Source organism: Neopsephotus bourkii, unplaced genomic scaffold (assembly GCF_033783945.1).
Source record: "Neopsephotus bourkii isolate Nb327-2 ecotype Australia unplaced genomic scaffold, CSIRO-AGI_Nbou_v1 NB_1037, whole genome shotgun sequence".
Lineage (NCBI taxonomy): Eukaryota > Metazoa > Chordata > Aves > Psittaciformes > Psittacidae > Neopsephotus > Neopsephotus bourkii.
In genome coordinates this window covers 2653266-2665651 of record NW_026901526.1, presented here as the reverse complement: position 1 = coordinate 2665651, position 12386 = coordinate 2653266, and the positions used below count along the sequence as shown (strand labels likewise).

At 41.1% G+C, this 12386-nt stretch overlaps 1 protein-coding gene across 2 annotated transcripts in view; it reads left to right on the top strand.

Moving 5' to 3' along the window:
- BMPR1B (bone morphogenetic protein receptor type 1B) overlaps window positions 1–12386 on the top strand; it is a 191160-nt gene that overhangs the window by 70746 nt on the left and 108028 nt on the right. The window contains exon 1 of one of the 2 annotated variants that reach the window (XM_061360954.1): window positions 10700–11170. The exons of the other annotated variant lie outside the window; for it this stretch is intronic. The gene's annotated coding sequence lies outside the window, so the exon portion shown is untranslated. Of the gene's footprint in view, window positions 1–10699; window positions 11171–12386 lie in introns of those variants that run through there. 2 annotated transcript variants of the gene reach the window in all.

Here is a 12386-nt window from a genome sequence, read left to right as displayed (position 1 = left end):
TCCTGTCTTCAAAAAGGGCAAGAAGGAGGACCCGGGTAACTATAGACCGGTCAGCCTCACCTCCATTCCTGGGAAAGTGATGGAACACCTTATCCTTGGTGCCATCTTAAGGCATATCAGGGATAAGAGGGTTATGAGGGGCAGTCAACATGGCTTCACCAAGGGGAAGTTGTGCTTGACCAATCTTGTAGCCTTTTATGAGGAAATAACACGGTGGATGGATGATGGCAGAGCGGTGGATGTGGTCTACCTTGACTTCAGCAAAGCGTTTGACACGGTCTCCCACAGCATCCTTGCGGCTAAATTGAGGAAGTGTGGTCTGGATGATCGGGTAGTGAGGTGGACTGTGAACTGGCTGAAGGAGAGAAGCCAGAGAGTTGTAGTCTATGGGGCGGAGTCTAGTTGGAGGCCTGTATCTAGTGGAGTGCCTCAAGGGTTGGTACTGGGACCAGTATTATTTAATATATTCATCAACGATTTAGATGAGGGAATTGAGTGTACTATCAGCAAGTTTGCTGATGAGACTAAGCTGGGAGGGGTGGCCGACACGCCAGAAGACTGTGATGCCATCCAGCAAGACCTGGACAGGCTGGAGAGTTGGGCGGGGAATAACTTGATGAAATATAACAAGGGAAAGTGTAGAGTCCTGCATCTGGGCAGGAACAACCCCAGGTTCCAGTATAGATTGGGGAACGACCTGTTAGAGAGCAGTGTAGGGGAGAGGGACCTGGGGGTCCTAGTGGACGACAGGATGACCATGAGCCGACACTGTGCCCTTGTGGCCAAGAAGGCCAATGGCATCCTGGGGTGTATTAGAAGGGGGGTGGTTAGTAGGTCGAGAGAGGGTCCTTCCCCTCTACTCTGCCCTGGTGAGACCTCATCTGGAATATTGTGTCCAGTTCTGGGCCCCTCAGTTTAAGAAGGACAGGGACCTGCTGGAGAGAGTCCAGCGCAGGGCAACTAAGATGATTAAGGGAGTGGAGCATCTCCCTTATGAGGAGAGGCTGAGGGAGCTGGGTCTCTATAGTTTGGAGAAGAGGAGATTGAGGGGTGACCTTATTAGTGTATATAAATATATAAAGGGGGAGTGTCACGAGGATGGAGCCAGGCTCTTCTCAGTGGCAAACAATGAAAGGACAAGGGGAAATGGGTACAAACTGGAACACAAGAGGTTCCACTTAAACTTGAGAAGAAACTTCTTCTCAGTGAGGGTGACGGAACACTGGAACAGGCTGCCCAGGGAGGTTGTGGAGTCTCCTTCTCTGGAGACATTCAAAACCCGCCTGGACACGTTCCTGTGTAACCTTATCTAGGTGTTCCTGCTCCGGCAGGGGGATTGGACTAGATGATCTTTTGAGGTCCCTTCCAATCTCTAACACACTGTGATACTGTGATACTGTGATACTTTGCGCTTAAGTGATATGGCAACAAATATGTCATTATTAAATTGCCGACTTGCTGGGTATGCAAAATGGAAGCAAAAAAGCAGTAGAAATGCAGTCAATTTTTTCTTGAGCAGTCATTCTTTCACAAACTGCAGGCTGTGATTCAGCTAAACTGTACACAGACTTAACTTTGCATGTCATGGTTTGTTCCATTGACTTCAGTTATTGGAGTAGGAAAGGACTTACTAGTTTTCTAGCAGAAAAGGACCTAGAACTGCATAGTGGGCATTTCCTTCAAAGCTCTCCACTTACTGAAAATTTTGTTAGAGGCTTTCAGAAACTCTTGAAATATTAGGCGAACCAAATTAGTGTCCAGTTCTTCTGAATTATGCCCACTTTAACTGTGAGATTTTAGTCTAAGTCATTGTTTCTAACACTGGGCTCAGGAGACTTACATAATAAGCAGCAGCCTCAATGTAAAAAAAACCAGAATGTGAGATTGGATGAAAGTGTTTCTCAAACTCAAGAGAAACTGTCATTTCCACAGTGGTGGAGAATGGACCTTGGGTTTGGGAAAACCTCTTGTCTTTGTGAATTGAATGAACTCTTCTTGGAGTAAAAAATCCTAACCCCTTGTCTTTTTGAACAGATGAGATCTAAGAAGCCATTTTATTCTGCCTGTGAATTTCAAGAGGTTCTACTGACATTGTTAAAAAATCAGGATTTAATTTGTTTTAATTGAATATTTGGCTAATGCTGTTGTTCCTCCTTTGCCCTTGTGCTCTCAGTGCTGCCAGACTTTTCCAGCATGCTATACTCTCATTTTTGCCTGCTCACTGCCCTTGTATCATTTGGTGTCAGAGATGCTGGTTTTGTGTGCTTCATCACCTGTATGTGCAATGCCAAATAAGTGTGTTGTTAGAAAACAAGCTGCCACTATCAACAGTATTTGTGCTATCCTGCTCTCACTGTTGTTTACGTGTCTCCTTTTGTTTTTGCGTGGCATGGTAGTGATTGGTATGGTAAAGTGATGCTGCATACTGATAGAAGTAGAGAAATATGCATGTTTTGTTAAAATTATATAATTTTAAAAAATCTAAGATAATTCTGTATTTAATAAATATAGATGTCCAATAATAGGTCTTGACATTATACAACACATAAAGCTATGAGAAATACTTCAATTGCTTGCTCAGTTTTATTAAAACACTCTGGTTTCTAGTTATTCAAGGGTTTATTTGTGGCAGTTTAGAAGTTTGATGGAATGATATTATGAAACTGTCATGTACATCACTGAGGATAAGAGTTATGTGCAGGAGTTTTATGACTGAGAAACTTGTAATGAGCAAATTAGTTGGAAGGCTTTGCATCTGGCAGTTCACCAAGGCTTAGCAATTACCCATGTCATCAAAATGTATTTTCATTTAAAGACAAAGGGTTTCTCTGCCATCAATGACAAGCTTCTAAACCAAGGTTTTATAAACAGTGTCCATTTAACCAAAGTCAACTTCGTACTCATGTATTACTAATGATAAAGTTAATTTTTCAAGCTGTGCAATAAAAATAAATAAATCATATGAAAGGAGAGCCTTAATTCTGTGAACCAAGGTACTAGGAGCACTTCCAAAAGCTGTTGTTGATGTAAGTAGTGAAAGTAAAGCATAAAAGTTAACATGTCTTTCAATCGATGCAGGAGATGAAATTCCTGTTTTGTCCCAAACTCGCTATTAGAAGTTCTTCACTGGACTGAGCTGCAAATGGGTGGGTAAGCGTTTGCCATGACCTGGGTGGTAACCTCAAAGGTTTGCAGGGATGCTAGCCACTGGATTATGCCAGACTATGTCAGTGGCTGCAGGAACTGGATTGTCTTAATCACACAAGCTTGATGGTCCTGTAAGCCTTGGAACAGAATTATTTTTTTGGTAGATACAATGTTCTGAGGGAAGTGCAGAGGGCAAGGAACTTTTATGGTCATAAGCTACCTTAAAAAGACACCAGTTGTAAGATAAACCAAACTCCTGTAGCTCTTAGTGTTAATACAGTTATGATACGTTTTATGTTTTACTTGGATAAAAACTTCCAGTTATGCCATCTAATGTTTTGCTTGAAATCAAGATGTTTCTCTTCATTTGTGGTGCCTTTCTCACAGTGTGCACTGAAGGCGTGCATCAAAGACAGAGTTGTTTGTGCTGGTGTTGCCATCTTCTTTTCAATTTCCCTCAGTTTTCTGCTTCAAGGCACCCATCTCCTAACAGCACAGTTTGTCAACGAGTTCACAGGGATGCTGATCCTGCATCCCTGTGGATGGATTTTGAACTTTGAAACTTGTATTTATTTCAGGGCAGGATTGTGGATTCCTGCCCCCAGTGATGTCTCACACTTGCTATCATGCTGTAAATAATTCTTAAATATGAGTTTGGGCACCAAATACCTAGCTACAGACAGAAGTTTTGAGGGGTGACATTAATGTGCATTTTTCATTGCACTGTGGATTACCCGTGTGGTCTTAATGCTTTTGCGTGAATTCTGTGACAAACACGCATGTTCTTTAATTTGGAGACCCTGTTTTATAGAAAATTTTTGTGCAGATTTTTTTGATATCCACATTATTTGGGAATTAAATTCCAAAATCATAGCTAGACTTATGTAGATACGCACTGTAAAGGGGGCTGAAACAAAATGCTTCGTCCTCCTTCCCCCTCCCCCATTTTTCCACCTGCTTGCAGAAAGCTGTATTATTTCTTTATTATTTTAATTTTTTTGTTCTCAGATGAGCCTCATAATTACCCTTCTGTGCCTGATCTGGGCCTGCAGGAAAGGCCCACAGCATCTGTAGAGCTGGCAGCAGCATGGTATTTCCAGGCAGGCGGGGTGGGGAGCCAGTCCATGGCTTTGTCTGAGCAGCTGAGAACTTCATCTGAGCCATGCCGCGGTGTACAGTAACACCAACCTGTGCCATCGGCAAGGAAAGCACTGAGCAAGTGCTGGGGCCGATATTTATAGATCACTGCGTAGCAGTCCTGAAAAGAGAGGCAGGGAGGGAGTGCGAGAGAAATCTTGGCTGAGCTGAGGGCACTTTTATTTCAGGTTTCTGTTATTTAAGCAACATTAAGCAAATACTGCTTGTCAAGTTTAATCTTCTCTTGGTGAATCATAGCAGTCCTCTTCGCCTTAGGACCAGGTGGAAGTAACAGATTTAAAACAAGACATTTGAGGGTACGTAATTGATTTAGTGTCACTTTTACCTCCAGCATCCCAGCCAGCTCACTGCCCTTCGAAGGCCTTGCATCAAGAGCTTGGTGCATGTTGTGACTGAGGCGTAGTGCTGTCTGCTGTGTAAGGATGTTCTGTGTGCAGGGATTTTGTATACAGTTACAGAGGAATATCAGGTGGTTTCTTCATTTAGCAGCATGCTTGAAAAGGTCAGTTGGCATCAGAGTAAGAAATACACGCAGTCTACTTCCACTACTGAAAGTAGTGTGGGCCATTTAAAATCTTAGTAATGTCTAGGTTGTGGCTTAAAGCATCTGCTTCTTGATGTATAGATGGATGTACTTGCATGGCAAGCCTGCTGTCCTATATATACTGCTTTTAGTAGTGGAAAACAAGAAAGAAATTAGGCACAAACTTCTGTCTGCTGGTATATTAGCCATCAGGTCAAGACTCTGCTTTTCTGTGAGGACCAGGACAGTACTTGGTGTATTTTCTTGCATGCCTCGATGTAAAAAATAAATTAAAGAAAAAGACGGGGAGGGAAATGGGTTATTAGGAGAGAAAAATTCTCCCTCCTTCGTGAATTGTTCAAGGTGACATAGAACACACACCCCTGCAGGATATTGCCTGATAACAGAAGGGAAATGATTGTTTACAGCAAGCTGTTATAACCAAAGTGAAAGAGATTCTCCCTCACCTACCTTCACACAGGCAGCTCCCCACAGCTTTTGAAAAATGAACCTTTTTCCATTACTCACAGTATCTTTTTCAACAGCCTCCTCAGTGCGTACAGGCTGCTGAGTTCATTAGTCTTCTTTGTTTGCATATTCTAGGGTGTAATTTTAAAAGCCAGGTTACCTAAAAAGGGGATAATTCTTCTAAAACTCTCTCCTGGCAGCAACATGTGAAATCTGTACAGTTCAACATTGATGTTTACTGTGGTTAGCTCAGAGAAGATTAATGTGTTGCTTAAAGAACACAGCGTTTCCCTGAATGAAATTTATCAGTTGACAGCCCTGGAATTACTTCTTTAAGTTAAGAAAATATAGACTTTGGCACTGGTTGAAGATTTTTGGGGGTGAGTGGGAGGGTGGCTTGCAACTCCAGAGGGTGTTAGACACATACTGAGTATGTGTTGAAAACAAAAGTGTGTTAAAATAACTTTAAGCTTGAGACTCAAACTAACAAATAAAAGGAAATTCAAGATAGGGCTCACATTAGATCCTGAACTTTACTTGTTAACACCAACATTTTGCATGCATGGTTTAAGACTTAGAAGTAAAGGAGAACAGTGGTGGTTTCCAGATAAGAAAAGCAATCTATATTGAGAAACTGCAGAAAAACTTGTATATATTTAAAGATCATGGTGATCATAATTTCCTATGTGTATTATATATTCCACATTTCAGTTAGAACCCTGGTTATGACAAACACAAGAAACATAAAGAAACTACTTTGAGAAATGCAACAGGTGAGACAGAAATGTACATTATATGGACAATTAACACTAATAAACCTAATCTGCTGGGAAATTCTCTCATTATGGAGCTATTTGAGTACATGGGCATTGAGACGAGAAAAAAAATAAAATAAAACAATGAATCAGCTGCCTTATAACCAGTGTATTTTATGGACAGATAGCACTGTTACATCTATTTGAAGTTTATCAATAAATGATAAAGTGACACCTCCTATTTTTTCCTTCTTCCTTACTCAAATTTATCTGAGCTTCTGCTAGAAGGTGATATGGATGTTCTTTTGTCTGGTATCTTGGCCAAGAAGTGAGTTGTTGAAAAGGGACTTTGCATGGTAGATTGCTGGCATTAGTCTAAATTCTCAGAGTTTCATTGTTGTCACTGCACATCCCTAGTTGATCACAGCCTTGTCAGTTTTTACTATTACTGTATTGCACTGTTGTGCCTTTTACTGCTGTAGGCATACATGTGATTTACCTTTGGCAAACCAGCGTGGTCCTTACAGAGCATAAACTGTTCTTCAGTAGCTGCCTCTGCATATATATTACCCTGTGCTAAAGTGGCTTACCTGTTGGTAATGGGTAAAAAAAAGGTCTCTCATTTATAACCAGGGACTGTAAACTGCACATGCGTACAGTGTGGGGAAGTATTTGTTGCAGAATGGTATCCATCTGACCTTATAATGAGGTAGGTTATTTGCTTTCACATATAACTTAGTAAAACATTTTCTATTTTAAATATTTAATTGATACTCAAAGGAAGCTGTGGAGTGTAATGTCAGGATTGCAGATATTGCTGGTCTCGCCACAGGGAAGAGAATAGCCTCTGGGCTGAATCTGACCTGTTGATGAAGATCTTGGTATAACAGCATATGAGCTCCTTAGATATTTTTGTTCTTTGTGATGGAGTTTTCTTGACCCTTCCTAAGCCCCATAGAGAGATGCTTTAATGGCATGTTAACCTACTGATCGGTGAACTCTGTGCTAATGGGTCATGTTAGAGGCAGAGATTTTCTCTCTGATTGCTGGGATTATCCATGGAAACTCCAATTACCTGCTGGGGCCGGGGTGAGAAAAGTCACACACTGCCTCTTTAGTGCTTGTGTCTGTAGGAATTGTAGCAGCATTAGGTGTTGCAGGGGTTAATGTTGGGGAGTTCTGACTATTGTGAAAATGCCTGGGAGGGCTGTCAGGAAGGGATGAACTCCCAGGCTGAGCTGGCTGAAGTTGTCTTCCAGAGGCTTTATAAAGCTGGTGGCTAGGAAGGCTCCACAGGGAAGTACAGTAGGAATAACTTTTTTTATGATGCTCCCTTCTCCCTCTTAAAATTGGAGCAGGAACAAAGACATAGAAATACGTTAGTGGGCATGGCTCTATCTCTTCATGACCATGGCTGTGTGTGGGGTTGGATGTGGGTTATCTTTGGTGTTTTGAATGTCAAAAGCCAGCCTACCCCTTCTCTTAGTCATTCTGGAGCATGCAGTTCATTGTATAATTTGAGTTTTAGCAGCTGCATTTCCAGGAATGGTGTAAACTGGGACGTTTGCTTTCATGTTGTGTTTGCTTGCTGTTTGGCTTACTCTCATGTTCCATCTGAGGAGTCACCATCAGAAGTGAGTAATCAGGTTGATTACAAGAGTGTCATACATGCTCTGCATTCATGAGGGAAATGAGATTATGGTGTGGCCCAGAAAACCCAAAAAGTAATCAAAGGAGAAATAGATTTTTTTTTTTAAAAGAAAGTATGTAAAGGTAACCTCATAGAAATAGATGCATGTCTTGGTTGAAGGTTGCCTGTTGGAGTCCTTACACAAGGTATGCTGCACAAAAAAATGTTAGGTAATCTGTGGGGATTTCAGCGATTTATCGGAGTGGGGAGAGGGCTGAGCATGATTTCTGATGTTATTTCCAGTGGTGGTATGCCACTGTGGGAGCTTAGCTTCTAAGGCATCAATTTTGAAGAAATTTTAATTGGGAAAGCTGTCTTGGGTCTGGGAATGAGTTTCTAGGCACAACCAGAACTACAAAGAACATCATGTTAAATAGCTAATACCTCATGGAGAGAGCACATATGTGGGTTATGAAGAATTCACATTTAATCTCATGGGTTTGCTTGATTCATGTCAGGGATGTGGGCCCTTATTTCCCATACTGTGGCTGAGCACTTCCCACAGTACCCTATGAAGTACTGAGTTTCTCAAGCCTCTCCATCCAAACCTATTTCTCTTAGTACATATGCCAAGATGCTTACTGTGCTGGGGTCTCAAACCTGGATCTGTTGTGAGTGACTCTTCTAACATGTTTATCTCTTTTAAAAAATACTATCTTTTGGGCATAAATTCTGTAATTCAGAGCAGGCTATTAAGTATTCTGGAATAATATTCTCTCCCTCTGTGATTTTTGAGTATATTTTTTGAAATATCTTGGCTTCAAGAGACTTAAGAGTAAAATATCTCTTTTTAAAAAATACTCCTTTCTATCAGATTTCTTGGCCATGACCCATTCAGACTTCGTCTTGTTTCCTGGTATTACACATTTCCGTATTTATTTCAGTCTTTGAGTTGGTTTCCTCTACTTTGTTATGCTCTTTAAAAAAAATAAAGCTGTGCTACTATTCAGAGATGGAAAATTGACATAAATTTACTTTCTATGCCAGTGTCACCTCAGTTGTGATAGTTTTTTAGTGTCAGAAGAGTGGCACCTGCATCTTTTCATTGCCGTAGCTCGATAAAGGTGACTCTGGGAGATCTTCAGGTTTTGTGATGAATTCAAGAGCAAATTAAAAAAGCAAGAATTCACTTAGGTGACCAAAGAAAACCATTTATGTTTTGGAGTAAGTGCTTTTTCTATATTCAGGACAGCTCCTGTTTGGCTTCTGTCTCCCCTGGAAGAGATTTTGCCTTTTCTACAACTGAGCATATTCTTTTCCTAAGCTGAAAACCTTCCTAATCAGAACTTTTGAACCCTTCTGCAGGTGTACCATATAGCAGTGTTATTGGCACGATGCCATCGATATTTAAAACCTGAACTGGCACTGGAATTTACTCCTGGAATTGGTAGCGTGTATTGGATTTTGCAGTTTTATTTGTATTTGCAAATCCCTACTAAGTGCTTCTGATCAGTGAATTTCCTCCGTGGGTGAGAAAATTTTAGGCAAAGTGGTTACAGGAACAATGTTATGTATATATATATATACTATGAGAGTATTAACTGTCCGAGGGAAGTGCTGCTTACCCTGAGAGCAGGTGCACATTCAACAACATGTGTTTACAGAAGACTGTATTTGTGGGCACTGAATCCCTTGATCACTGACCTTTATCTTTTTCCGCCCTCCACAGGAAGTCTGGTCTTACTTGAGCAAGACATACACTTAACCAGCGCTCGTTTAGACAGACCAAGAATGCAGAGAATTACACGTGGTCTCTTATTAATGCTGGTTTAGAAAAAGCATTTGCAGTATGAACAGTTCTTTCAAGTTTATCTTAGCCTATGATGTGATTGATATATGAGTACTGAGAGCATAAAGAATACTCAAGTTCTCATGCTGTTTAAAAAAAGGGTTGGTTTTCTTTTTCTGTTTACTGCTGATTCTAATTTCTTTGTAGGGTTTAATATTTGTATTAAAAAAAAATATGGTCATTGCTAACCCTTTTCTGTGGTTTGGAGTTAAATTACTACCAGTTGAGTACTGGTAGCCCCAGACAGATCTTGAAATCTGATCTAGATTGTCATTCTTGTACCTTTGGATTTATAAATGCACAAAACACCTACAGAAAGAAGGGTTTGGGAAAAGTGCCTGAGCTTCTAATGTGCTTTTTAGTTTAGAAGCTGTCTTCCATATTGGCTGATACGGACAGATTTTACGATGGATGACCCCAACAAAATGAGTGTGCTTCACTGACCATGCAGAGGAAGAACCAGGCAACTACTCTTGTGTTCTAAAACACAAATTAAAAGTTCAGCCTGTTGCTTTTGATGTCAAAATGGCTGTTTCTCACAGCAGAAGACAAATATTCTGATTTTTCTTAAGCCTTTGTGACCCACATTGTTACTTTGCCCACAGGCCATATGTTTGATATTTCTCTCTTAAGGTCAACATACCCTTTACTTAGACTTTGCGCTATGTGCCAAGGGCACTGAAGTGGGACCACAGTTTCTATAAAAATTAAAAAACGCCAGTGAATCGTAGTTATTTACTGTATTTCATCCCACCTCAGAAAGCGTAAGTGTAAAGTGTGATTTTTAATTAACAAGCACATTGTCCCAGTGCTTTGACTTGGAAAATTACATATCAGTATCTAGACAGGTTAGCAGACCATTCATTTCTCCCTCTAAGCCATAAATAATATCCTTCAAGTTCCCAGGAATGTTTTTCTGCTTACTTTTAGTAGTCATAGGTACATATGAAGTATTGCTGATCAAGGTAAGGTAAATGAAGGGTGGTAATTGAATAAGGTTGTGCCATTTGTTAAACAAAACAAAAAACCCAATGCTTTCCACCCCTGCATCTCCTTTACTTTATCACTACAATGGCTTATCATGACATCCATCAAGAGTTTTGCCTACTAACCTTGAAATGTATCTTGTGTTTATTGTCAGGACCTTGCTAGCAAATTGAGCTTGACAATGAGATGGTGTAGGCAGGGGGAAGCAGGATGACCTGGGACGCGCAGTTCTGCTAAAACCTGTCAAGGTCCGTAGAGTGCCTTTTCCTTTCCAATGAATCAAATTACCAACTGGGCGGCTAGTTTGGTTAGCTAATCATTAATGTGGGACCTGTGAATGATGGAGTTTGCAACCCTTTGTCTTGGTAATTAATTTTTTCTCTGTGTGTGTTATAATACTCTTCCTCCTTGTGAGAGTATTTAACAGGGGCAAGCGCACTGAAACCTGGCCCAGTTTGTCCTGGAGGTGGGTTGCTCAGCCTTCACCCAGAGGCCCATTGTTGCCTTGGCTTGGAAGAAACCACTTCTGCCAGCACACTTGTCGTGGCCACTGAATTTGGAGACTGGCTCACAGCTGGTGTGATTGGTGGGCAGCCCTTTGCAGTTCTGGGGGTTAGGCAGCAGCTGCCCAGGGGCTTCTGGTGCCTTCAGAGGTGAGTTTATGATGTGAGATGCTGTGCTGTGCCCTTCACTGGGGATGTTTTCCACTTGAGATAATTCTTTGCTCTTTGTGCTGAACAGTGCATGTCTAATATGTTTGATGTATGTGTAGCATAGTAGTTCTGGTTTCTTTAGTAGATGCATGGCTTTTAGTTATCTTTTGCCAGTAAAAGCAGGCCAGGTAGGTACCAGCTTATGTTCCCCTCTATTTCTGCTTCACAGTGCTTGTCTCCTCCCTACATGGTGCACAGGGTCACCCTGGGTTTGAGGCTAGCTTTTATCTTTTTCTCAGTAGGATAATGGAATGAATTTGTAAGGGTGTCGTGGTTAACCTTCTTGTGATTGCTCTGGCCTGCCTTGTCTCAGCCAGTCTTTTAAGTCAAGTTTAAACCAGGTGTCCCTTTCCTTTTTGTTCAGAGGGGCTTTCAGGGCTTTTCTTTCATGTGTCTCCGAGCTCCCCAGCCATGCTGCTTTGGCTTCAGAGCCTGTCCCTTCAAAAGCAGTGCCAAAGCAGTCAGCAGCAGCAGTGTGGGCTAGCTGGGTCGTTTTCTCTCAGACCATCCTGCTTTACTTCCTGAAAAGATGAGGAAGCACATATATGGTACATGCTTTTTGCTTTAATATATACCTAGTTAGAACAAAGATGTTTCTTATTTCATTGTAATAGTGTAGGCATTGCATGGCAGGTATTAACTCTATTTCCTAATCAGCTGAGAGCAGCTGTGCATCTGTCATGAGGCAAAGAGTTTTTCTGCAGCCATTTTCAATGGTTTGAGGGAAGGAAATCACATACCCAGTGGATGTGGCTCAAAAGGGATGCTATTTAAAATGCAGTCACTTTTCCAGTTCTGAACAAGCCATGCTAAGATGCTGTGGGATAGGGGAATTGTTTGTAAAGTGCATATATGGTCAGAAAATGACTGTACAAATGCTGTCATCCTTCTCCAGAGATCCAAAATCTGTCTCTCTTCCAAGATATATCTGCTTTCCTTAGTTCAAAAATAAATGCTGATGACTTTTTACTTTTATTGGCTCTATAGCAGTATGAGAAAATGAGCTGTATTCTATTCTGGTTTGTTGATTGTCAATAAAATTGTTAATTGTTTTCTAATGTGAGCCAGAGAGCATGCAGTGTAGCTTCAGGTCAGGTGTCAGGTGTGGTTTGTAAAGTGGGCTGTTAGAAGAACAACTAGTTTTCTTATTGGGTGT